The following is a 25477-nucleotide window of genomic DNA, read 5'->3' on the forward strand; positions in this document are numbered from 1 at the left end:
TCCAGATCAAAGAACTTGAAGCTAGTAGGAGGCAAGTCCCAAGAAAATCAATAGTCAACAGATGCTAGACAACAATGGACTTAGGGCCAGATAGGGCCACATTTGGTTCCAGCTGTCAGTTTATAGTTTTTATAAAGTGGAATGTGGCATGGTCATGTTATGAAATTTTATAGCATTCTTCTCAAATTCCAAAACACCCTTTTGGCAACGCTATGTCTATATAAAATTCCAAGCATATTTGTTACCAAGAAGGAAATGCCCACTTGTAATCGTAATTTTTTCTCTTATTCCAAGTTCCTTGTATCTATGCTCCTTTTCCTTCTTTGTTAAAAAGCAGCAAAAGGGTTTATGTCATATTCATATATATTCTTATATTTCAATTCTATATCTGAACTAAACCCACTCTCTACATCTTCATCACGCTTTCTCTGTCCTCGAGAGAGAGGCCAATTCTTTGTATAATCTTGTATGTAACGAATTTTCTCATACTGCTTAACATTATCTACTTTACTCTTTTCCAAATCTGCTACAAGGACCTGCGTTATATTTTTGGCAGTGAAGAGAGCATTGGGATTGGATGAACAACCAAGGTCTATGATGAAAAAGTGTTGCATTCCATCATCATGTTCATTGATAAATTGGAATCCTCCAAATAGACATTACAATTTCTAACACACTCCTCTATGAAAAGTTTATGGAGAGAAAAGCTTTATTTTAATGGGGCGATAATTTTTTTTTTTGTAATGGAGAAATAAGGTGAATTGGATAATTTCTCAAAGAAGTGACCTTTTATTTAAAATATGTAAATTTGGGTTCATCACGTTGTAATTCAAAGTAATTCTACTTTGTGGGGGGGGGGGGGGGGGGGGGGGTTAACATTTTTGTTTACCAGGATTTGCAAGAGCATCATTGTAAAAGTCAAATTTCGAAAGTTACCTTGTAAATATTTGAGAAATGTACTAGAGCCAAGTGCAAATCTCAGTCATTTTTCTCCTATTTCAAAAACTATATGAGGTCAAGGCCAAGCCCCGATAGATCGTTTTTTTTTGCATAGTGTGTTGCCCATCTTGATATTTTTTTTCTGAGCCTGATTCTTGGTGTGAAGCTTCAACACTATAATGTAAAAGTTGATTAATTTGTTTTTTGATTTTGACAAACTTGAAGGCAAAAAATATTAAAAAACATGGGAATGCCTCATCTAAAGCACTCACATTTATAATGAACTTTGGCATGATATATGTGATGGAGATACTAAGCCAAATAAACCCACAGATGTAGTTGCACTAGGAAAATGGGAAGCTAAGAATGCCAAGGCATTAGCTCTGATTAAATCTTCTGTTAATGATGAAATGTATGTCCATATAGCAAATGCTACAGATGAATGGTCTGCTTTGCGATTTTTTAAAGACTTCTTTGATACTCAGGCTGAATCAAAGAAAGTTGATCTATAATTAAAATTGTTGCAACAAAAATTAACTGAAGGAGGTGATGTTCTTGAATACATCTCCAGACTTAAGAATATTAAGCAGGAAATCATTAATGTTGGTTTTCAAGCAGTAGATGATAGTTTTATGGTCACAATTTTAATTGCTAGATTTCCTTCTTCCTGCACACATTTTTTGGAAACTCTACAATTAACTAGAAAGTCAGAGAAGCTAAAGTTTGATGACTTGTGAAATGTTGACCCAACATGATAAAACCTTTGGGAAGAAAAATAAAGTTGGTGAAGATGTTTTTTTCACAGAGGCCAACACTAGTAAATCATCAACTGAAAGTTCTAGAAACAGAGGCAATGGGAATTTGAATCAGAATCAAGTAGCAAATAATGTAAAAAGTCGAGGTCAAACCCAAAGCAGAGGAAACAACTTTAATAGTGGCAACATTTTAGGCAGGAATAATTTTCAAGGCATAGGAAACAGTCAAGGAAGAGGCTATTTTCAAGGAAGAGGAAATAATCAAGGTAGAGGACAACCTCAAAACAGAAGTCAAAACAGAGGCAAAGGATAGCCTCCAGGAAGAGGAAGAGACTTAAGTCAAATTGTGTGTCGAAGATGTAACAAAGTTGGACATTATGCTGAAGATTGTCGAACTTCTCTTGATAAAATCCCCAAGTTTCATCAGAACTCAACACAATTTGCAAATGATCAAGATGATGATGGTTCAGAATATGTCTTTACTTCTTCGCTGGCATTACAAATTTCCTCCCATCTTAAAAGTGATTATGAAGATGCTTGGATCTTAGATTCAAGAGAAATTCAGCGCATGACTTGTCGACATGACTTCTTTTGGAATTTTCAAGATTGCCAACTCAATTCCATTTTTCTTGCTGATGATACAAAGCATACTCCTTATGGAAAAGGTGCAGTTAAAGTTTCTCTCCCTAGCATTGGTGAAAAGTGATTTCAAATGTATGGTATGTACCAACCTTTAAGAAAAATTTGTTATCTTTAGTCACGATTCGACAAATAAGACATCAAATAATTATGGAAGATGGCTTAGTTAGGATTAATTCAGTCAAATGGAGCTTGCAAACTGTGATGATAGGTTATGAAGATGGAAATTGTTAAGGATGAAAAGGACAGTTATTCCAAGGCATTTTGACTTTGTAGGGGCAATCACTACAGGAATTTCACCTATAAGATTATGGCATGCAAGATATGGACATTTAAATTTTGATTGTCTTTCTCAATTGGAAAATCAAGGGATGGTTTAAGGACTTCCAACTTTCAAAAAGGAAAATGCAAAATGTGAAGCTTGCATTTATGGAAAACAAAGTCAAGAAAGTTTTCCAACAAGTTCATGGTGTGCAAACAGGCTGCTGAACTAGTTCACAGTGATGTTTGTGGACCACTACAAACTTCATTCGGTGGTTGCAAATATTTCTTACTATTCATTGATTATGAGGAATTTTTTTCTTCTATAGCTAAATGGAGCACCACCCAATTAACACTTGCAATGGCCACTCAGAAAGGATGGAAAGTTCATCAGATGGATGTAAAAAGTGTTTTTCTCAACGGGGATTTATAGGAAGAAGTATATATGACACAATCAGCAGGTTTTGAAATTGAAGGGAAGGAACATAAAGTCTGCAAATTGATCAAGGCTTTATATGGGTTAAAACAAGCCCCCCGAGCTTGGTATGCAAAAATGGATGAATACCTTAGGAAATTTGGTTTTCAATGAAGTGAATCTGATGATGCTTTGTATGTGCGACAATAGGGTAAATATCTAGTGATTCTTGTTATGTATGTAGATGATTTGATCATTACTGGAAACAATCATGATCATATTGCACAATTGAAAACGGAGTTACATGCAGGTTTTAAGATGACAGATCTAGGATTACTTCACTATTATCTTGGAGTTGAAGTCTTCTAACGTCCAGATCATATTTTCATTTCTCAGAGTAATTATGCAGCATAGGTTCTTTAGTGATTTGGAATGTAGGATTGCAAGCCCGTTCTTACCCCCATGGAGCAAAACTTGAAACTTTAAAAATTTGAAGGGGGGAAATGGTGGACAACACTACTTATAGACAGTTGATTGGTAGCTTGATTTATTTGAAAAACACTTGCCCTAATCTATCTTATGCAGTCAATATTCTTTCACGTTTTATGCAGGAACCACAAGACAGCCACTAGACTGTAGCCAAAAGAGTTCTTTGACATATCTAAGGAACAAAAGGTTTTTTCTTCTTTACACAAAGACTAAAAACTTTGTACTTCATGGATTTCCAGATGCTGACATTGCTGGAAGTATTGATGATTGAGCATCAACATCAGGTTATTTAATGAGCATGGGGTCAGTAGCAGTGTATTGGAGTTATAAGAAACAAGCTACCGTGGCCATTTCTTCCGCAAAAGTAGAGTACATTTCAGCATGGGAAGCAGCATGTGAAATTGTATGGTTGCGCAGAATTTTGCAGGACTTGGGCACTTCTCAGGCAGAAGCTATGTCATTGTTCATTGACAGCTAATCAACCATTAAGCTTGCAAGAACCCAGTTTTTCATTCAAGACAAAGCATGTGGACACCAAGTATCATCATATCAGATCTCTCATTTCCAAGGATGTCCTCAAGCCAATTTATTGTCCTTCAGAAGATCAGATCTTGGACATTTTCACAAAACCTCTTGGCAAAATAAAATTTACTAAGTTCAGGGATGAACTTGGTATCTGTTGTAATGTATCTTTGGATCATAGGGGGAATGTTAGATGATCCAAGATAAAATATTATCATAGGTTATAAAGTTAGAATAAAATAATTATTAATTTAAGATATTAAATTAATAATTATTAATCTGGAATATTTAATTATTAAGTGGAGACATTTAGAATTAGAATATTGTTGTAAAAATATATGTCTCTACAAATGTGTCGTATCTTAGGCTCTAATTTAGGAGAATTGTTAGTAAGTTGTTTGAATAGCTTTTATTTTGAATGGACACTTGTTATTTTATAAGTGATCCATAATTAGAGGTAGTTAGGACATTGAGCTTATAAATAGCTCATTGCAAGAGTGTCTTGTTGTTCAGGTGTAAACTCTTGCAAAATTCCAGATGTAATTATTTTTCTTATTAATAAAATTACGTGTCTAAGGACACTTTTTCCATTATTGTGTTATCAGAGCTCCAGTGATGCTGCAGCCGATGTGAGGAGGAGATTCCAGCTCTACAGGCACATGGAAAACTCCATTAATTTGGTGATTTAATATTTGGTTGGCAACACAAAAGAATAGAAAGAAATTAGAATAATTAAAGAATAAGTAGTAGGAAGAAGAAAAGAGATAGGAGGAGGAATGAAAGCAAGAAGAGGAACAAATATATAAATAGGAGCAGGAAAGGAGAGAAACAGAAGACATGAAAGAACAAGAATAATTTAGAAAGAAGGAAGAAGAAGAAGTGACACATAAATAGTTTGAGGAAGAACAACATAAGCAATTGGAGGATGAAGAAAGAAGGAAAAATTAGGATGAGGAATTTGTAAGAGAAATAGAGGAGAAAATACAAGCCCAAGACATGGAGGTTGAATAGGAGGAGGATAACCAAGAGGCTGACATTGTGCCCATTGTAGAACAATCCAATAGTCAACCTTCACCTCCTCTTACTAGTGGCCACATCCCATTAAGTGAAATGGGAATATCTCCTCCAAATGATGATATGGTTATGCATATTTCCAACCTTAACTTTCATCACTTAAAAAACATAATAGTGAAGCAATGGTGACAATATTTCCCTAATGACTTGGTTCATCATGTTACATTCATATAGAGAGGGTGATTGTGCCCAATACCAAGAAGAATATGAAGACACTAGCAATCAAAAATTTAGCCTTTACAGAGGCTACAAAAGTAAACATATATTTCTAGCTGGAAGAAAATAAGAAATTCGTAAAGGATCTAATAGTTGCGGGGAACGAAATTAATCATCTCCTAGCTGAGAACCATTGGTTGTCTTCCACCGATTCTCACATGAGGGAGCTACGAGCATATATATTTGAGGAAATCCAATCATTAGGAGAAACTATGAGACAACTATACAAGGAGATGATCACCCTTCATAAGGTGGTGGTTCCCTTGCATTCAATGTAAAAGTGATCACATGAGAATGTAAAAGTTTTGAAGGTGATTCATGTAACCATCAATGCAATCCAGGAATGGGGCACTAAGTATAAAAATGCACCATCAAAGTTACCCAGGAAAACAAGGCAGGAAACAGAGCTCGAAATGGTCGAGGTTAGAATGTTGTATATGGGAACAAAAAACTCAACATTTATGTGGCAAACATTACAACCACCTATTCAAGTTTGTATCATAGTTTTGACTCCTTCGTCAAAGTGCATAAGATACCTTCTCTTTGAAAATTTACAGAAACAAAGGGAAAAAAAGTTTTTAGGTGTTGTCGTTCACTGCATTGTGGGTTTTAGTTGGTCAAGGTTGCCCAACAGAAATGAAGTTTGAAGTCACCTTCCCACACAATAGAAGATATTAGAGCTAAATTAGACCCTCCCCATTGCATAGTTCCACAAAAGAGATTTCCAATGATATATGGAAGTCTGAAAATGGACTCTTGGATCATAAGATATGGCCTATTGAAGTTACCCTTGGAAAACCCGAAAAATAAAGAAAATGAACAAGTATAAAGGAAAATCACCTATCAGGGACTCGGGAGCTTATCGCAATCACAAATAAGCTATTGGTGGGGTTAGGAGATCGATTATCGACGATCGCTGTGATCGGCGAGGTTCTAACTTATAAACCTCGCGGTGTGTGATTTCGCAATATAGTGTAACATCGTTGGGGGAGGTTGAAAATGATTAACAAAGGAAATGCATGAAAAAGCCAAGGTTGGGTTGCCCCATTCTCTCCCCTCCATGTGGCGGAATATGGTAAATCCCGTACCCTCGTATATCGGTAATCTTGCACTCCCGCGTCTTGCATTCCTGCATTCCTAGATTCACGCAATCCCCCAATCGCGTAGTCTCATAGCCCTGCGATCCTGTAGTACCACGAACCCATAGTCCCACGGTGTCGTGATCTTGCATCCTGCAACTTCACAATAAATCCCGCATATTAGAGATCGGTGTGGCAGCGGGGTTCTAACTTTATAAACCTTGAGGTATCGCCGATTTTTGATACAGTGTTAAATCACCAGGGAGGGGTTGATTCTATTTAACAAAGGAATTCACAGAAAAACCAAGGCTGGGTAGGCCATTTTCTCTCTCCTCTAGGGGGCTCATGTGGCGCAATATGATTGGTCCTTATGGCTGACATGGAAACTGACGTCATCAATGACATGGCAGTACGAAAGACACATGGTGTCCAAATTCGACATGTTCAGGGGTCCTATGGGGGCATTTCCGGGTGACACATGTCACCAATCAGAAGGTGACACGTTATAGTGATGATGTCACTCTCGTAGATTGACAATTGGTGGTCGCATAGGTTAAAGCGATCCTCCACCTTAGTGTCTATCAGCTTGCAATTGCGATAAGCAAGGATCCTGCCAGACGAGATATATTATGTGATCAAGCCTATAAAGCTCTCACGTTTGGACAGTTAGCTAGCATTGAGAAATAAGGTAAAAGGCCCCCCTATTTGGGGTTGCGATTGTGATATATTTGGTGGGCCCAATCCCGCTGATCAATGATCACAAGTTAGAAAGGGAGATGCCAAAGGTAAAGTGTATCAAGCGTCGGGATGCAGTATTTTGTTTAACAAAGGAAAAAGGCCCTCTGGACAAGAGCCTAAAGGCCTTAGCACGTAAGGGCTAAGCCCCTGGTTATAGCTCCCAACCATATGATAAGAAAAGTAGAAAGGGGCTAAACCAAAGGGGTAAAAGGAGCATCAAAGCCCACCATTTTGCAACACTTTCAAGAGTAAAAGTATCGTTGTATAACAATCTTGATAGCATGGTACATGTCTCTTAAGCGCATGGGTGGGTAACTGTGGCATTAAAGTAAGTATGACACAGAGTGTTGAATATAGTATGGGGGGATCAGTAAGATTTAATGGCTCATCATGGATCCTTGCTCCTCTACACAACGAAGCACCATTGAAAAAGGCATTTACATTTGACCCACTACATCGTCCACAAATCAAGGCATTCGAGCAGGAAAGGCAGAAGAAATAGGGCTAGTTGAGTAGCACAGGGGGTGTACCATGAGAAAATTACAGCCTGAGGTAGGGGTGATCACAGGATGGGCACATAGAATTTTAATTTACTTTGTTGTGTAGTTGTTTACTTATTTTGTCCTGTAGAATGCCTTCCTTCAATGTGGTCATTAATTCTGTAATATTTTTGGGCCATAAAGCCATCCTGACCGAGACAGCTAGTCAACCTGATACAAATAGAAAACTCTACATGTAATTTTCAGACTATATAACTTTAGGATACATATATTTTAGAATATAAAGAAATGGTGGTGATTCCCCCTTCAAGTATTGTAGTATGTTATCCATCTATTAAAACCCATTATGTTCATATTTCTTCTCTGATTTCATGCAATCACAGTTGTTAGAAATATTTCAAGACTTCCTCATAGATTCGTTGGTATCAAAATGTTATGCATGTCCCTGTAAGTTCCTCACAGATTCATTTGTATCAATGTTGTTAATGCTAGTTCCTGTATGGATTATTGAAATTATGTCTTTAAAGGTTGTTCTTCATGAATCATAGCACACAGCCTCTCTTCTGCCCATTATCTCTATTTCTAACTCAGATAAGTATAGGAATTCTTAAAGCTACAAGCTCTAGGTGTTAAAGCATAGAATTCTTGATGCTTTAAGATCCATATGATGAGTTACTCCTCCTTATCCTCTATCATTGCTCTAATTTTTTTTATTAAACTGTAAGCCCTTGGACTACTCGGCCTCCACTGTTTTATGCCTATTTTTGAGAATTGTATATGGGAAGAAGCACCAAGAAATTATGTCTTACTGCTTTAGGTTAATGAACCAACCCATTATATATATATATATATATATATATATATATATATATATATATATATATATATATATATATATCTGTGTGTGTGTGTGATGTCTCCATTTCTAGAAAATCATATGAGATACATAAAATCTAGATGTGCCCAGGCACTAGTTTTGTAAGCAATGCAAGGCTGTCTCTGGGAGCTACAACACTAGGAAGGAAATTGAATAATTTTTGGGCAACCTGAGGTAGTGTTGTGGCCAGCAACAACCCCCCCTAATTCAACCTAATATCAGTCATGATGATAGATAGAATAGGGGACCCTTAGTTAATTTTCGAAAAACAAAAGACTTCTTTTGAAATTACAAGCATAAAACGTAGAAAAAGGTCCTTGGACGATTTAAGCCTAAACCTATGTTCATAAAAGCAAATCTCTAAGAGTGCATCATGAAAAAGATAAAAAACGCCAATATGCGCATCGCCTCGGCGTTGATGAACAACATCGCATCGCAATACACTAGCCTCCATAAAGGAAAACTTGTAAACCCGCCGACCTGCGATCGCGCGATCGCACATCGCAGAAACTAGGCGAAGTACGTTGGCAAGCATTGAATTGTTGTGATCTGCGATATGACGATCTGCGATGTTGCGATCACTGCCGTTTGCGATCGTGCGATATGTGAGGATGCGCTGGCAAATCATAAAAGCACCTCGATACGACTCTTTCGGGCACGCCACCCAAAGAAAATCCACATACCATTACCTAACTTGGAAATTATGCGCATTCAATGTTAGTAATGAATTAGTTGTCAGTTATTAAGTGGCATGAAGACACGTGCCTTAATGCGGATTTTTTTTCACGTAAGGTGGCGTATCTAATCTATCTCTTGCATTTAACACCTTCCCATCACCTTTCTGATCGATCTTTCCATTTCGCTCTTAACTTGCAGGAGCAAAGCTCGAAGGAAAAACCGAATAGAAATGCTAAGCGACATGGGGAAGAAGAACAAAGCTCAGAGCTCAGAGGCAAGGGAAAAGACCAAAGAGATGGCGCCCCTCTACACAGATACTGCATGCAATAAGGATGCGAGCATTTCAACCTGGGAAGGCATGTATAGGATATTAGAGGAAGAAAATCCGAGAATAATCAAAGTAAATCCTGCTGTCCCGGTTGCATTACGTTCTTCAGAAGCATCCCTGGAAGACCTAGCGTGTTCTTTCCTACACAGAATTGCAGCAAGGCCGAAGATCCTGCCATACACAGACATGATCAAATGGATACTAGATGATGCGGAGTTGCACCAGAGACAGTTCAAAACCCAGGGACATGGGATTGTAGCAGCGTTTACAGCTCAAGACCTAAGGCTCATGTATCATTTACCTGAGCCGCAAGCGACCTACAATGCAGAATTCATTACGAAGTTCGTAGCAGAAAATCCCGACTTATCCGATACCACTAAGGAGTGGTCAGAAAGAGATGAACCATTGAAGAGAGATAAGAACGGTATGTATAGCACTGGTTCTCTTACTTCTCCATATTGTTTTGCTGCAGCTATGCTCTGTAGAATATTCGGTAGGCCAGATATCAATAAATTTTCAGCCGAATGGCTACCCCTGATCGATGCTGCAACTAACTCTGAGATAGTAGATTGGGCCAAAATCCTTTCTGACACTTTATTCACAGTGGTCCTCCACTACCGTTCTAAAAGATCCCACTCCCAAAGAGTCTATCCGCCTTTTTATTTGTCTGCCTATATAATGGATTCTATCTGTCTTGTATCCAAATTCCCTACCATGGGTTGGCAATGGACTACCCAGGACCCATTGCCTATTCATGTTTATCATAAAATTCTGTGGGATTCCCAGTTCGCCCCCCATTTTTACCAAATTTTCCATGGACTTATATTACCCATACATAGGATAATATACAATAAAGATCCCCCAAGATGCTCTCCCGAAGCACAGATTGATATCACCTCCATCGCAAGATGGTTTGGGGAAGAATGGTTTACCTATATCCGAGTTTTTGGAAGCACAGTACCCCCGCATGTCCTACCCTTATATATCCCAGATAAATTGTTGGCCCGAGAAATCGCTTATCAGACTTGTTCTGAAGGTGGTTTAACTAAGGACCTAAAGAACAAAAAGAAGGCCATTTGGCCTCAATTCCCAGTCACGTGTGGGGTCTTCTCTTTATTCGATGTAGGGCACGCTTTTGGTGAGGTGGAGAATGTGACGTGTCTCCAACTATTTAAACTCCCACCAAGGCCATTCGACCCAAATAAAGTTGCCTAGGAGTTTACAACTAGCGTCAAGATAAGTGTGTTCTCTGGACAGAAAGATCTGTTTGACGATCTTTTTCAGGGAAAGAACTCGCTCCAAGAAGTTTTGCAGGAAGCACAATCGAGGCTGTCCCAGGAAGCCTTCCGGAGATTCACATTGTATAGAGAAAGAAGGCTGGCTAACATTCCACTGGAAGGACTGCAGATAGCTGCCAGTGAACCGACTCCAAGCGTCAGCCTCAGTGAACACTCCAGTGCCTCCAAATCTGATTCCAGCGCTGTGCAAGAAATATCTCCAGATCTTGAAGAGTCTGTCCATAAAGAAGAAAGAAACGAAGAAACAATCAAGGACACAGCTCAGTCAAGTTCGATGGCTCAGCAGCAAGTTGCCGCCTCATCATCAAGAGAAGTTCCTCCCCCCGTCACTGAAGCACATCTTGTTACAGTAGAATTAGATAAAGAATGGGAGACCTTCAATGAACTGATTAATCTTGAAGGTTAGGTCCCAAAAACACCTGTGGAAAACACGCAGGTGGTGCAAGAGGTCCTCTCAACCATAGTCAGTAGCACCACAGAGGTGGAGCATCTTCCTATCGCTCCATCCTCAGAACTTCTACTTAGCGTAGAAGAGATCCCTCCACTGGACGTATTCTACAGCCCACAGCACAAGGCAGTTGTAAGGAGACAAAGAAAGGAAAGAAAGCTTGCGGATGCACTAGCTCAAGATGCCGAACAACTAGATGTCTTGTGGAAAGATCCGAATAGCAATCCAACCGAAAACCTCACCAAGTTGTCTCAAATTGCAGGAGCATATGCTTCTGCAACCATCGACAAGGCTTCTGAAGTTCAGCAACTTCTAAAAGAACGTGAGAGTCAAATACACCTGCTGCAACAACAGTTGCAACAAGCCAATCTAAACGCTGAAGCTTCCAAGCAGCTTGAAAAACTACAAGAAGACTTTCGCCAGATGCAGCTGAACCACCAAAGAAATATTGAAGAAAAGGAAAAGCAACTGCAGATGGTGCAAGAAATGCACAAGGATGAACCCAAGCTGACAGAATTTATTTCAGAGTCCATCGGCTTGAACGACCAACTGTCATAGCAACAGGAAGACATGGTACGTAGAATATCACAGTGGAGGCATTTTTGTGAGCTGAGCGACAAGATCACCAGCCAGGTAGTGGAACTACGGAATGACTATGACCAGGCCAACAAAAGAGTAACAGAATATCTGGCTTGGCAAAATGACGAGGAAGGGAAGAAAGCAGGGGCGCCTAAGATTAATGAAAATCACAAAGACTTGCTCTTCAACAAATGGGACGAGCAAATAACACAGGCGGAGCAGGCGGCAGAGTCAGCGGCAACACAGGCGACCATACTTATCGATTGTGTAAATGAAAATTTGCACAGAGCTAATTTGATTTCAGAGTCCACCCCGGGATACTTACCAAGTGCGTTACAGCTGGGAGCAGAATGGAAGCAGAAAGCACAGGCAAACGGGAAGACAATTCAGGCATTGGCTAGGTTAAACTGGGAAAGTTACTGGACTTACTTAGTTAAGCCTCACAACCAATGCATGACGGTAAGGTGCATCATGAACGCGGCTGAGAAAGTAGCGCCAGCTCTTATGGATGCTGTTTTCGCAGCCCAACTAAGCACAGAAGTCGGCCAACCGACTCTTCTCAAGCCCATGCTTGATAACTGCAATTTCAGGGACCAGATTATGAAGTAATTTCAATTTAGAAAGTTGTTTTTCTTTTTGTCTTACTGAATTAGAAAAAGGACGGTCATTTGAGAACCGTATCCTAAATTTTGTAATAATACTATTATTAGGATTAGATAGTAGTATTTGAACCCTTCTCATTGCATTGGAGAAGGGTCCAGAAATTTGTCAAGAACTTTTCCTCAGAACATGCACTTCTGCACCTCAGAGGAGGGTTTGATGAATGGAAGGATCGGATTTATATATATTTGCATCTTTAATGTCTGCTACTGATGTTGCATTTCTGTACTCTTAGTAGGCATTTTGAGTAAATAGAAGTAGATCAGTATTGCTTGAAGCTATGAGTAGAAATGAATCATAAATGGTACTTTTATCTCTTGATGAGTTTCCGCTGGTTTGCTTAAAGTAATATACAGCTGATATTATTTGCATGTTATGATATAGATTTATGGTTACCATTTGGCACTTTTGTACGGTGGAATCAGCCGTTTATGTCTGATATATAAATGATTTGTCATGTGATATGCAGTCCACAACCGTCCTGTATAACTTATGCAGAATAGTTTATTTCAAATGGTTTATATTCATATGGTTGCTGAATAATCTTCATTACCAGTTATCATATGAAATCTTTTTAGATCACATGATGGGAAGGATTCATCCCGGGTTAGCGTAGGTTATATACGTTATCTTTATTTTGATTCTAACAACTTGCAGTTAAAGAATAAGTTAGATTTAAAGTTAGTTTTAGAATGCTTCAAGAATCAACATAATCAAAATCTACACACACTCACGTACACCCTTTACATCGGGAAGCTGGTCCCGTCATCCCCAGAGGACCCGCTACACCAAACGGATATGGAGCCGCTAACCAGGTTCCTGACCGGGCGAATATCCCCCTTGTTGTCGACCCGATTTCGGGGCACGCAACATATTTGGCGCTAGAAGGAGGGCCTGAGCACATTGTCTGATTGGAACGTTTTTAAGCATAAATCTCGAAACAGGATGGCTACTCACAAAATTCCTATTTGGAGTTGCATCCATGTTCCTGCCTCTTCCAACACTCCACCAGATGTGGTAAGGCTATTGTCTCAGGTAAAATTCAATGGTAAGAATAATTCTTCTGCATTTCATCACGCCCTGCAATTCATTCAAAGAGTTTTGAGTTTTGATATTCAAAAAATTGACGAAGGCGTTTTGTGCAGGATTTTTACTCTTACATTCACAGCGGAAGCTAGAAGATGGTGCAGAACCCTCCCAGTTGCATCAGTTCACACCTGGGACCAATTCGTTAGGATTTTTATCTTAGAATTTGATTGCTATGAATATGACCAGGTATATGATGAAATCGACTATTTACGTAATGAAAACGAACCCGTAAGGGATTTCAATATGCGATTCCATCTTAAGTGCCTACAATATGATCTAGAGGATGAGCTCACGGATGAAGAGTCTTCGGATTATGATGAGGTTTCCCTACCTCCTGTACCTGAACAAACAGAATTTAGCCTAGGAGTTTTTCATGCTCTGACATCAAAGGAAGAAGGCGAAAGTACTAAAGAAGAAAGCACCTTGATACTAGAAGACGACTTTGAAATAAAGTCGAACAGTATTTTTTCAAATCAAATACTGATGCCAAGGTTAGATCCATCCACCGTCTCTCTTTCGAAAAGTATCGACAAAAAAAGGTATGATCTAAGGCCTGATACTTATTGTGGATCTGATGAACGAGATTTATTCAATGTTTTTAAATGCATTTTTCCAGATCCACACTTTTCTCTTTACCCTGATGTTTTTAGTAGTAACGATCTTCTCCCTCATAATATCAAGTATATTCCATCAGAGGATTATTCAAACAAGACATCGTTGGGTTTCCGAAATAAAGAGACCAATATATCACAGCCTACGATTTATACCAAACAAGAGCTGCCTCATCTCCCTTGTCTAAAAACGCATAATGAAAAAGAGGAACATAGGGAAAATGGTAAAGTCTTTCGAGATAATTGCTGTGATAACTGTGATAATGTCAAATTGTCACAAGTAACTCAATCAGGGTCAGATCATAAGAAACATCTGAAATCAGAAGCTACCCCATCTAACCCTCATCTCAAAGCAAAATCCCATTTGAATGATTTTACTATCCACGAAGATGCTCCTATCTATGATTCATATCCAGAGGAGGTCTCCATCCCTGATCGCAATCATGATTTAATTCCTAATTCGCAGAACCCGGCCAGTTCTTGTGAAAAGCAGAAAGTTACAAGTAACTCCCAGACGTGCCATGCCACTGTATATACAGCTACCCAATCTTTTCTTTTTCGCTTACATTCCTTTTGTACAAAATCGAACTTCTTTTTAAAACTCCAAAATTTTGATAGATTAGATTTTGGCGATTTATGTAAAAAAACTTTCATTTCAAGCGAGATCGCTGAAAATTCAGAATTAACAATCAATGGGTTACAAGCCATTGAAATTGAAGAACCTATTTCACGGTTCGGCTTGTTATCCTTACTATTGAAAGATCACCCATTTACAAAAGAAATTCATCCCAATTTTTGTGATCCAATAGGTATTCAGTTGGAAGAAACCTATCATAAGAAGATGAAATCAGACAAGATTCCAACTAGATTCACGGTTCCTTACCCCCTAACCAACAAGTTCTACCCAAGGGGAATTCAATTCATTTTTTTTATGCTCTGGCGATCTATGCGGCTAGGAATAAAAATGAATCGTTGGTTCCATTGGAAATACCATTTTTCTTAGCTATTTCCTGCATATAATTAGAGTAGGAGTAGTGGTAATTTAGATAGGATATTAGTTTGCTTCCAATAAAGATAGGCAAAGTCAGTTGTATTTTCTACATGACCCTAGATAACAATTGCCTATCCAAAATAAAGTTTGTTCTGGCTAAACAGTATTTGACGGTTACTGAAGAAACCTTGTCTCTGTTAAAGATTTTGGAATTTCGGCTCTTATGAACAGCTAATCCTGTGGGAGTTTGGCCTTTATTATCAATAGATCTTTAACCCAGAGATGATGTTAAAGTTCAAACCCAGAAATGTTTTAAAGAAAGTTATCTCAGTGAGGAATTCGTTTTAGATTAGCATAATGAAAGGTATCAGTATTAGAATAAAGATTCTCTGTAAAAACAGCCATTATCAAAAGTAACCCTATCATTGTCGTCCAGAACTTTCTTAAGGAAAGAGAATTTGACTTCCTCCCTGCTAAAGGATAATGCAACGTTCAGAGAAATGACCCAGAAAGATGCTATATCTCAAAGAATAAGAGGTCTCATCACGAGCCGACTTATCATAATCACAGATGTTATAACTTGCTGACTTTGCCAAAACTGTCTACCAAAACAGGGCAACGACTCAAGATTGTTGCGATCAAAATACAAGGGGTCTCATCACGAGCCAGCTTGTTCAGCAAGAGTATAAATCGAGTGAATGACTGTGTCATAATTTGGCCACCAAACCAAGACATTGTTCTTTAGAGAATAAAAAAGGAAAAAGCATCAGCAAAGGTATATTTCTTTTGAAAAAGTTGTTAAAAAAACCCGAAGCTGGATAAAGGATCATTCCTGGATAATAGGTAACCCTGTCGAGGCTATGGACGCCTGCTGGCAGCAGTGGCTCTACCTGCGACAAAAGGGCATTCTTAAAAAGGGGTTGATACATAAGAGAACTCTTTATTTCTATGTCTAAACAAGACCAAGTAGTAACTGATCTAAACTCGGAAAACAACCTGGGAATGCAAGTAATTGAAATAAAATGGGGATAAAACAAAACATCATTGATGCCTTGAAGTATTGTTTGTTGTTATCTTTTTATAATAAAGTTCGAATTCCCTGAGGAAATTAAAAAAAAAAAAAAAAAGTCCGAAAACATCAATAGAAAAAGAGCAGAGATAACTGGTTCTCCCAAGTGAATCGCCAATTGTTGTGGCCAACAACAACCCCCCCTAATTCAACCTAATATCAGTCATGATGATAGATAGAATAGGGGACCCTTAGTTAATTTTTGAAAAACAAAAGACTTCTTTTGAAATTACAAGCATAAAACGTAGAAAAAGGTCCTTGGACGATTTAAGCCTAAACCTATGTTCATAAAAGCAAATCTCTAAGAGTGCATCACGAAAAAGATAAAAAACGCCAATATGCGCATCGCCTCGGCGTTGATGAACAACATCGCATCGCAATACACTAGCCTCCATAAAGGAAAACTTGTAAACCCGCCGACCTGCGATCGTGCGATCGCACATCGCAGAAACTAGGCGAAGTACGTTGGCAAGCATTGAATTGTTGCGATCTGCGATATGACGATCTGCGATGTTGCGATCACTGCCGTTTGCGATCGCGCGATATGTGAGGATGCGCTGGCAAATCATAAAAGCACCTCGATACGACTCTTTCGGGCACGCCACCCAAAGAAAATCCACTTACCATTACCTGACTTGGAAATTATGCACATTCAATGTTAGTAATGAATTAGTTGTCAGTTATTAAGTGGCATGAAGACGCGTGCCTTAATGCAGATTTTGTTTCACGTAAGGTGGCGTATCTAATCTATCTCTTGCATTTAACACCTTCCCATCACCTTTCTGATCGATCTTTCCATTTCGCTCTTAACTTGCAGGAGCAAAGCTCGAAGGCAAAACCGAATAGAAACGCTAAGCGAGATGGGGAAGAAGAACAAAGCTCAGAGCTCAGAGGCAAGGGAAAAGACCAAAGAGATGGCGCCCCTCTACACAGATACTGCATGCAATAAGGATGCGGGCATTTCAACCTGGGAAGGCATGTATAGGATATTAGAGGAAGAAAATCCGAGAATAATCAAAGTAACTCCTGCTGTCCCGGATGCATTACGTTCTTCAGAAGCATCCCTGGAAGACCTAGCGTGTTCTTTCCTACACAGAATTGCAGCAAGGCCGAAGATCCTGCCATACACAGACATGATCAAATGGATACTAGATGATGCGGAGTTGCACCAGAGACAGTTCAAAACCCAGGGACATGGGATTGTAGCAGCGTTTGCAGCTCAAGACCTAAGGCTCATGTATCATTTACCTGAGCCGCAAGCGACCTACAATGCAGAATTCGTTACGAAGTTCGTAGCAGAAAATCCCGACTTATCCGATACCACTAAGGAGTGGTCAAAAAGAGATGAACCATTGAAGAGAGATAAGAACGGTATGTATAGCACTGGTTCTCTTACTTCTCCATATTGTTTTGCTGCAGCTATGCTCTGTAGAATATTCGGTAAGCCAGATATCAATAAATTTTCAGCCGAATGGCTACCCCTGATCGATGCTGCAACTAACTCTGAGATAGTAGATTGGGCCAAAATCCTTTCTGACACTTTGTTCACAGCGGTCCTCCACTACCGTTCTAAAAGATCCCACTCCCAAAGAGTCTATCCGCCTTTTTATTTGTCTGCCTATATAATGGATTCTATCTGTCTTGTATCCAAATTCCCTACCATGGGTTGGCAATGGACTACCCAGGACCCATTGCCTATTCATGTTTATCATAAAATTCTGTGGGATTCCCAGTTCGCCCCCCATTTTTACCAGATTTTCCATGGACTTATATTACCCATACATAGGATAATATACAATAAAGATCCCCCAAGATGCTCTCCCGAAGCACAGATTGATATCACCTCCATCGCAAGATGGTTTGGGGAAGAATGGTTTACCTATATCCGAGTTTTTGGAAGCACAGTACCCCCGCATGTCCTACCCTTATATATCCCAGATAAATTGTTGGCCCGAGAAATCGCTTATCAGACTTGTTCTGAAGGTGGTTTAACTAAGGACCTAAAGAACAAAAAGAAGGCCATTTGGCCTCAATTCCCAGTCACGTGTGGGGTCTTCTCTTTATTCGATGTAGGGCACGCTTTTGGTGAGGTGGAGAATGTGACATGTCTCCAACTATTTAAACTCCCACCAAGGCCATTCGACCCAAATAAAGTTGCCTAGGAGTTTACAACTAGCGTCAAGATAAGTGTGTTCTCTGGACAGAAAGATCTGTTTGACAATCTTTTTCAGGGAAAGAACTCGCTCCAAGAAGTTTTGCAGGAAGCACAATCGAGGCTGTCCCCGGAAGACTTCCGGAGATTCACATTGTATAGAGAAAGAAGGCTGGCTAACATTCCACTGGAAGGACTGTGGATAGCTGCCAGAGAACCGACTCCAAGCGTCAGCCTCAGTGAACACTCCAGTGCCTCCAAATATGATTCCAGCGCCGTGCAAGAAATATCTCCAGATCTTGAAGAGTCTGTCCATAAAGAAGAAAGAAACGAAGAAACAATCAAGGACACAGCTCAGTCAAGTTCGATGGCTCAGCAGCAAGTTGCCGCCTCGTCATCAAGAGAAGTTCCGCTCCCCGTCACTGAAGCACATCTTGTTACAGTAGAATTAGATAAAGAATGGGAGACCTTCAATGAACTGATTAATCTTGAAGGTCAGGTCCCGAAAACACCTGTGGACAACACGCAGGTGGTGCAAGAGGTCCTCTCAACCATAGTCAGTAGCACCACAGAGGTGGAGCATCTTCCTATCGCTCCATCCTTAGAACTTCTACTTAGCGTAGAAGAGATCCCTCCACTGGACGTATTCTACAGCCCACAGCACAAGGCAGTTGTAAGGAGACAAATAAAGAAAAGAAAGCTTGCGGATGCACTAGCTCAAGATGCCGAACAACTAGATGTCTTGTGGAAAGATCCGAATAGCAATCCAACCGAAAACCTCACCAAGTTGTCTCAAATTGCAGGAGCATATGCTTCTGCGACCATCGACAAGGCTTCTGAAGTTCAGCAACTTCTAAAAGAACGTGAGAGTCAAATACACCTGCTGCAACAATAGTTGCAACAAGCCAATCTAAACGCTGAAGCTTCCAAGCAGCTTGAAAAACTACAAGAAGACTTTCGCCAGATGCAGCTGAACCACCAAAGAAATATTGAAGAAAAGGAAAAGCAACTGCAGATGGTGCAAGAAATGCACAAGGATGAACCCAAGCTGACAGAATTTATTTCAGAGTCCATCGGCTTGAACGACCAACTGTCACAGCAACAGGAAGACATGGTACGTAGAATATCACAGTGGAGGCATTTTTGTGAGCTGAGCGACAAGATCACCAGCCAGGTAGTGGAACTACGAAATGACTATGACCAGGCCAACAAAAGAGTAACAGAATATCTGGCTTGGCAAAATGACGAGGAAGGGAAGAAAGCAGGGGCGCCTAAGATTAATGAAAATCACAAAGACTTGCTCTTCAACAAATGGGACGAGCAAATAACACAGGCGGAGCAGGCGGCAGAGTCAACGGCAACACAGGCGACCATACTTATCGATTGTGTAAATGAAAATTTGCACAGAGCTAATTTGATTTCAGAGTCCACCCCGGGATACTTACCAAGTGCGTTACAACTGGGAGCAGAATGGAAGCAGAAAGCACAGGCAAACGGGAAGACAATTCAGGCATTGGCTAGGTTAAACTGGGAAAGTTACTGGACTTACTTAGTTAAGCCTCACAGCCAATGCATGACGGTAAGGTGCATCATGAACGCGGCCGAGAAAGTAGCGCCAGCTCTTATGGATGCTGTTTTCGCAGCCCAACTAAGCACGGAAGTCGGCCAACCGACTCTTCTCAAGCCCATGCTTGATAACTGCAATTTCAGGGACCAGATTAAGAAGTAATTTCAATTTAGAAAGCTGTTTTTCTTTTTGTCTTACTGAATTAGAAAAAGGACGGTCATTTGAGAACCGTATCCTAAATTTTGTAATAATACTATTATTAGGATTAGATAGTAGTATTTGAACCCTTCTCATTGCATTGGAGAAGGGTCCTGAAATTTGTCAAGAACTTTTCCTCAGAACATGCACTTCTGCACCTCAGAGGAGGGTTTGATGATGGAAGGATCGGATTTATATATATTTGCATCTTTAATGTCTTCTACTGATGTTGCATTTCTGTACTCTTAGTAGGCATTTTGAGTAAATAGAAGTAGATCAGTATTGCTTGAAGCTATGAGTAGAAATGAATCATAAATGGTACGTTTATCTCTTGATGAGTTTCCGCTAGTTTGCTTAAAGTAATATACAGCTGATATTATTTGCATGTTATGATATAGATTTATGGTTACCATTTGGCACTTTTGTACGGTGGAATCATCCGTTTATGTCTGATATATAAATGATTTGTCATGTGATATGCAGTCCACAACCGTCCTGTGTAACTTCTTATGCAGAATAGTTTATTTCAAATGGTTTATATTCATATGGTTGCTGAATAATCTTCATTACCAGTTATCATGTGAAATCTTTTTAGATCACATGATGGGAAGGATTCATCCCGGGTTAGCGTAGGTTATATACGTTATCTTTATTTTGATTCTAACAGCTTGCAGTTAAAGAATAAGTTAGATTTAAAGTTAGTTTTAGAATGCTTCAAGAATCAACATAATCAAAATCTACACACACTCACGTACACCCTTTACATCGGGAAGCTGGTCCCGTCATCCCCAGAGGACCCGCTACACCAAACGGATATGGAGCCGCTAACCAGGTTCCTGACCGGGCGGATATCCCCCTTGTTGTCGACCCGATTTCGGGGCACGCAACAGGTAGGTAACCACTGAAGAAGATTTGGAGATCACAAGGTAGACCATTCAACAATTTGTAGCCAGACCTGCCAAGTTAATCATGAAGTTGTTCTTATTATGGAATTATGTGCAAACTAGTTCGAAAACTATTCATCCAAATGCAATAGAGGCAAGAGTCAAATTTAAGCTAGATCTTCCATCAATGTTTGAGGACATAGTAGTAGAATACAAGGCTTGGTACCATTATGTTACATCAGATATACAAGTAGATGTTATCGAGCTAGAGTTTCCTCAAGCTGAAACATAATGTATAAAGTTTTTCCTTATTAGGCTCTAGCCACGTTTTGTCTTATGTGTTTTGTATTTAGAAAATATTAAGAAATGTAAATGTAAGTGGAAGTTGAAGAGTCAAATAGGGAATATGAAGAGTCATTAATGTTAAAAACACATGGGTAGCAATAGAATATGAAAGATAAAACATGAGAGTACAATTTTTATTAACAAATGATTTACATTTATAGTACATGTTGTGACCGTTGGGTTTCACATCCCAAGATCTCTTGGACTCCTTTTGTCCATTCGGCTTCCATACTAATCCATTGAGGATTAGGTGTCCAACATTATCCCCCTTAATTTGAAGGGTTATGTATGAGTACAAGAAGAGAGATGTAATACAAAATTTGCAAAAATGCATGGCAGCACTAGGCTAAATGTGCTCTCTGAAATGTTGGTATAAAGGGTGGTGGTTTAAGGATGACCACCAACACTAGAACGCTTAGTGCAGTTCCCGGAACTCTTCCAAAACTGGCAAGAAGCTAAAGTCTTCTGCTAGGGGAAGTGCTCCTATTGTTTTGAAGAGGGAAACCTTCAACCAATAAAGGGAGATCTCACCCTACATAAAAGGGAGAACTTCAACCTGAAAAGGGAAGTCTCGACCTGTGATGGTTTAAGGATGACCAACAACTCTGGAATGCTTAATGCAATTCCTGGAACTCTTCCAAAAATGGCAAGAAGATGAAGTCTTCTACTAGAGGAAGTGTCCCCAATTTTGTTCCTGGAATTCTTCCGAAGTTGGCAATAAGCTGAAGTCTTCTGCTAGAGGAAGTGTCCCAGATTACCAACTGAAGGCATGCTCAGGGGCATCTTTGACTCTGGCTACAACTCTGAAACTGGTGTGGCAGGTTGTGGTTCAGGCTCACTTAATGTGACTTTGAAGCTTGTAGATGACCATCATTTCCCCCCTGTCAGATACAAGGTGAGATGATGGAGAAAACTCAACTGCAATACTGTTCAATACTGTGGAACAAGTTCTGACATGTGTTTGGAATATCTTCTTGGCTGTTGATGCCCAGAAGCAATCCATCCAAGATGAATCTTTGTTCTTGTAGGACGTTTATTTCTGAAGCATCTGTGTGAAGAATGACTGGTTTTATGACAGTTCTTACATGGATGAAGATCAAAACAGTGATATTTCAAATGGCTAACTCGGTCACAGTGTTGGAATTTCACGATCTGTTGTTGTTGTTGTTGCTGTGGAAGATGGACAAAATCTGGAATAGCTGGAGGTGAACTATCATAAGGAACAGTTGAACTGTCATGAATGAATCTAGCACTCTGAAATTAAATGGTTTTGAGTAGTCTGGAATATGAAAGGACAAGTCCTTATCATATCCAAGACCGGTTCTGTGCTTGTTGTGGACAAGCTATTCCCAAGGTCTGATGATGGGCTTGGGAATTGCAGACTGAGTTTCTGCATCTGCATGTACAACTGCTGCTTTATTGGGTACTAAATCTGAATGAACTATAACATTATTGTCTTGCTGTTTATGGGAGTTTGTTTCAATCTTCTAAATAGAAACAGGTTCAGAATGATGACTCCACTGCTGTAATTCTTCCTGCTATAGCTTTGTCTCAAGCTACAAAAACTCAATATTCTCATGTGCATTTTGTAGACATATTTTAATATTGAATAGAGAGGTTTTTTTGATCTTAACCATCTCATCAATAGTGGAATGTATCAGAGTATTTAACAACTCTAATGCATTGTCAAGTCTAGTCATTTTCTTCATTATCTTATACGTTAAAGAAACTGATCACAACTATTAACCAGTGAAGAGGAAGCAACAATCACGCACAATTCAATGTCACTGCAATATCCTCCATAAATGTGCACCAAATTGCTAGTGTGCAATAACTCTATTCAATGTACATACCAGGACTTCAACTCAAAGACTTATCCTCCAACCAACAGACAACAATGATTGTAATGTATTCACAATCCACTACATATGCATAACAGTTCACTCATGACCAGCATATAAAATTAAATAGAGCAACCACCAGACATCCACGAGATTAAAACAAAAGGGTCCATGACCACCAAGACAAATATTAAACCATGGTTACACATGCTATTTTTTTTTTCTACTGCTTTGCAAGTCAAGCACAACCCCCTGCCCTTAGTCGCGATGCAGAAATCAGGCCCTTATTCTCAAATCCAACAGTCAACAAAAATATTGAGCAACAATTTTAAACATAATGTGACAATGAGCTACTAAAGTCATTGGAAGAAGAACTCAGCTTTTGAGTGCCTAGATTGTGTATACCTCTTTGCTGGTGATGGATTAGCTCGAAGCACAGTAAAATGGCTGCAATATGAGGTCTATTGATGCACAGTTCTCAAGATTGTTTTTGTGGTAGATTGTTGACTCCTCTATGTGGTGATGATTCAAAATTCTGATGAATCAATAAACGCTTATACCCCACTATCTAATGCTTCTTCAATGCTCATGTGCAGAATAAGAACAAGGAACCAATCCTTTGTGAGAAGACTTGGTCACATCCAGTCCAAAACTCAATCTCTTTACACCACATCAATCGCAACTTTTATTAACAGTAGCTCGAAATTTGCATACGCAAGTTGGGTATTCGAAGTGTTGTATTAGATGCTCTTTTCCCTCTACATTAAACGCTTCTCGCCTGCACAGATCCCTCTCCCAACTGCGCACTTCCCTCCAGAGTTAAGACTATTAGTGGTGACAGCTGAGTTAAAAAATATGGGAGTATGATAGGAGTCCGGTCAACGATTAACCAGGAGTCGACACCCGATGAATAGCATATATGGATCAATTTATATGGAACAATGTATATGAGCAATGTTATACCAATGGTATTATAGGTCTTCTTCGGCGTGGAAAATCATCATCTGACAGTGGTGGAGGTCGACGCAGTGTACACAAAACCCTTCGAGACAAAGGCTATAGTAATTGCTCCAGGACAGACCACCAATGCTTTGCTCCACGCAGGCAAAAAAGCTGGAAGGTATTTAGTAATTGCTCTTCTTCAATCACACTACTTCAACATCAGTGGCGTCTTCACTACCGATTTCCCAGATAATCTATCATTGCAGCCCAGTTGCCAGGGCGAACAGAAAACGACATAAAAAACTACTGGAAGACGCGGCTAAAGAGAAAATTGCTTGGAAAATGTAGCAAGGACAATGATAATCAGCAAATCTGGCGCCTACTGGCAAAAGAAGCAGCTAAAGGGTGGCTGCGGCAAGCAGACTCTTATTCCTTATTCATATTGTCCTCTCACAAAAGTTCTGGAACCCGTTCCGCGGTTCACTTCAAATAAATTTTCCATCCCGGGTGATGAAAATGGCATTTACATGGTGGAGATGTCGGAACCGTTTGCTGTATCAAAACTCGAAACTCGAAAAGGGCCTCCCAGTGCTTTCTTTGTATTCTTAGATGAGTTGCAAAAGGAAAAAATCAAACCCTAACGCGAATTCAGTTTCCACCGTCGGGAAAGCAGGAGCAACATCAGGATAGTTCAACGCATGTCAGGCCAGCATTGAGCAGCGTGATAATGTTATGAGCAGCGTTCAGCACACAGCATGTCAGACAGGCAAGTGGACTCTGGTATGGCAGTTCAACATATGGACAGTGAGTCAGAGACCAAAAATAGAGGCCTGCAGATTTCAGAGGTCAGGAATGTCAGGATGGCAGGGTAATGGCTAAAATTGGTCTTTCTTCAACGCAGAATACAACTGCAACAATCGAACAGATAGAAACCCTGAAATTGATGCACAATGACAAAGAGAATGCACACAAGAGGAGAGAGAGTGCACTGATTCTATACGCTGTGGAATGAGTGGTGAAATTGGGTCATGAAAATGCCGCAGTCTGTCAGCATGCATGTGTCTAGCTGAGCCATGGGCAAAGGAAAGGCACACACAGATTATTTTACCAGCTGGCCATATCGCATCACTGCAGAGTCTAGTATACTGTATGCCACAGGGAGAGAGCAATTCTAGCAAAAACTGATTCCAAGAATCATCACTCAAATCTGTCCACAGAGAACTTCGTAACGAAACAGCATAGTTGACAGGGCACACTGACACATATACAGAGGGACAGTCCCGCCTCCATGGG

Source organism: Pinus tabuliformis, chromosome 4_1 (genome assembly GCF_031772625.1).
Source record: "Pinus tabuliformis cultivar Carrire ecotype Pingquan chromosome 4_1, CPIR1, whole genome shotgun sequence".
In the NCBI taxonomy this organism is placed as follows: Eukaryota; Viridiplantae; Streptophyta; class Pinopsida; order Pinales; family Pinaceae; genus Pinus; species Pinus tabuliformis.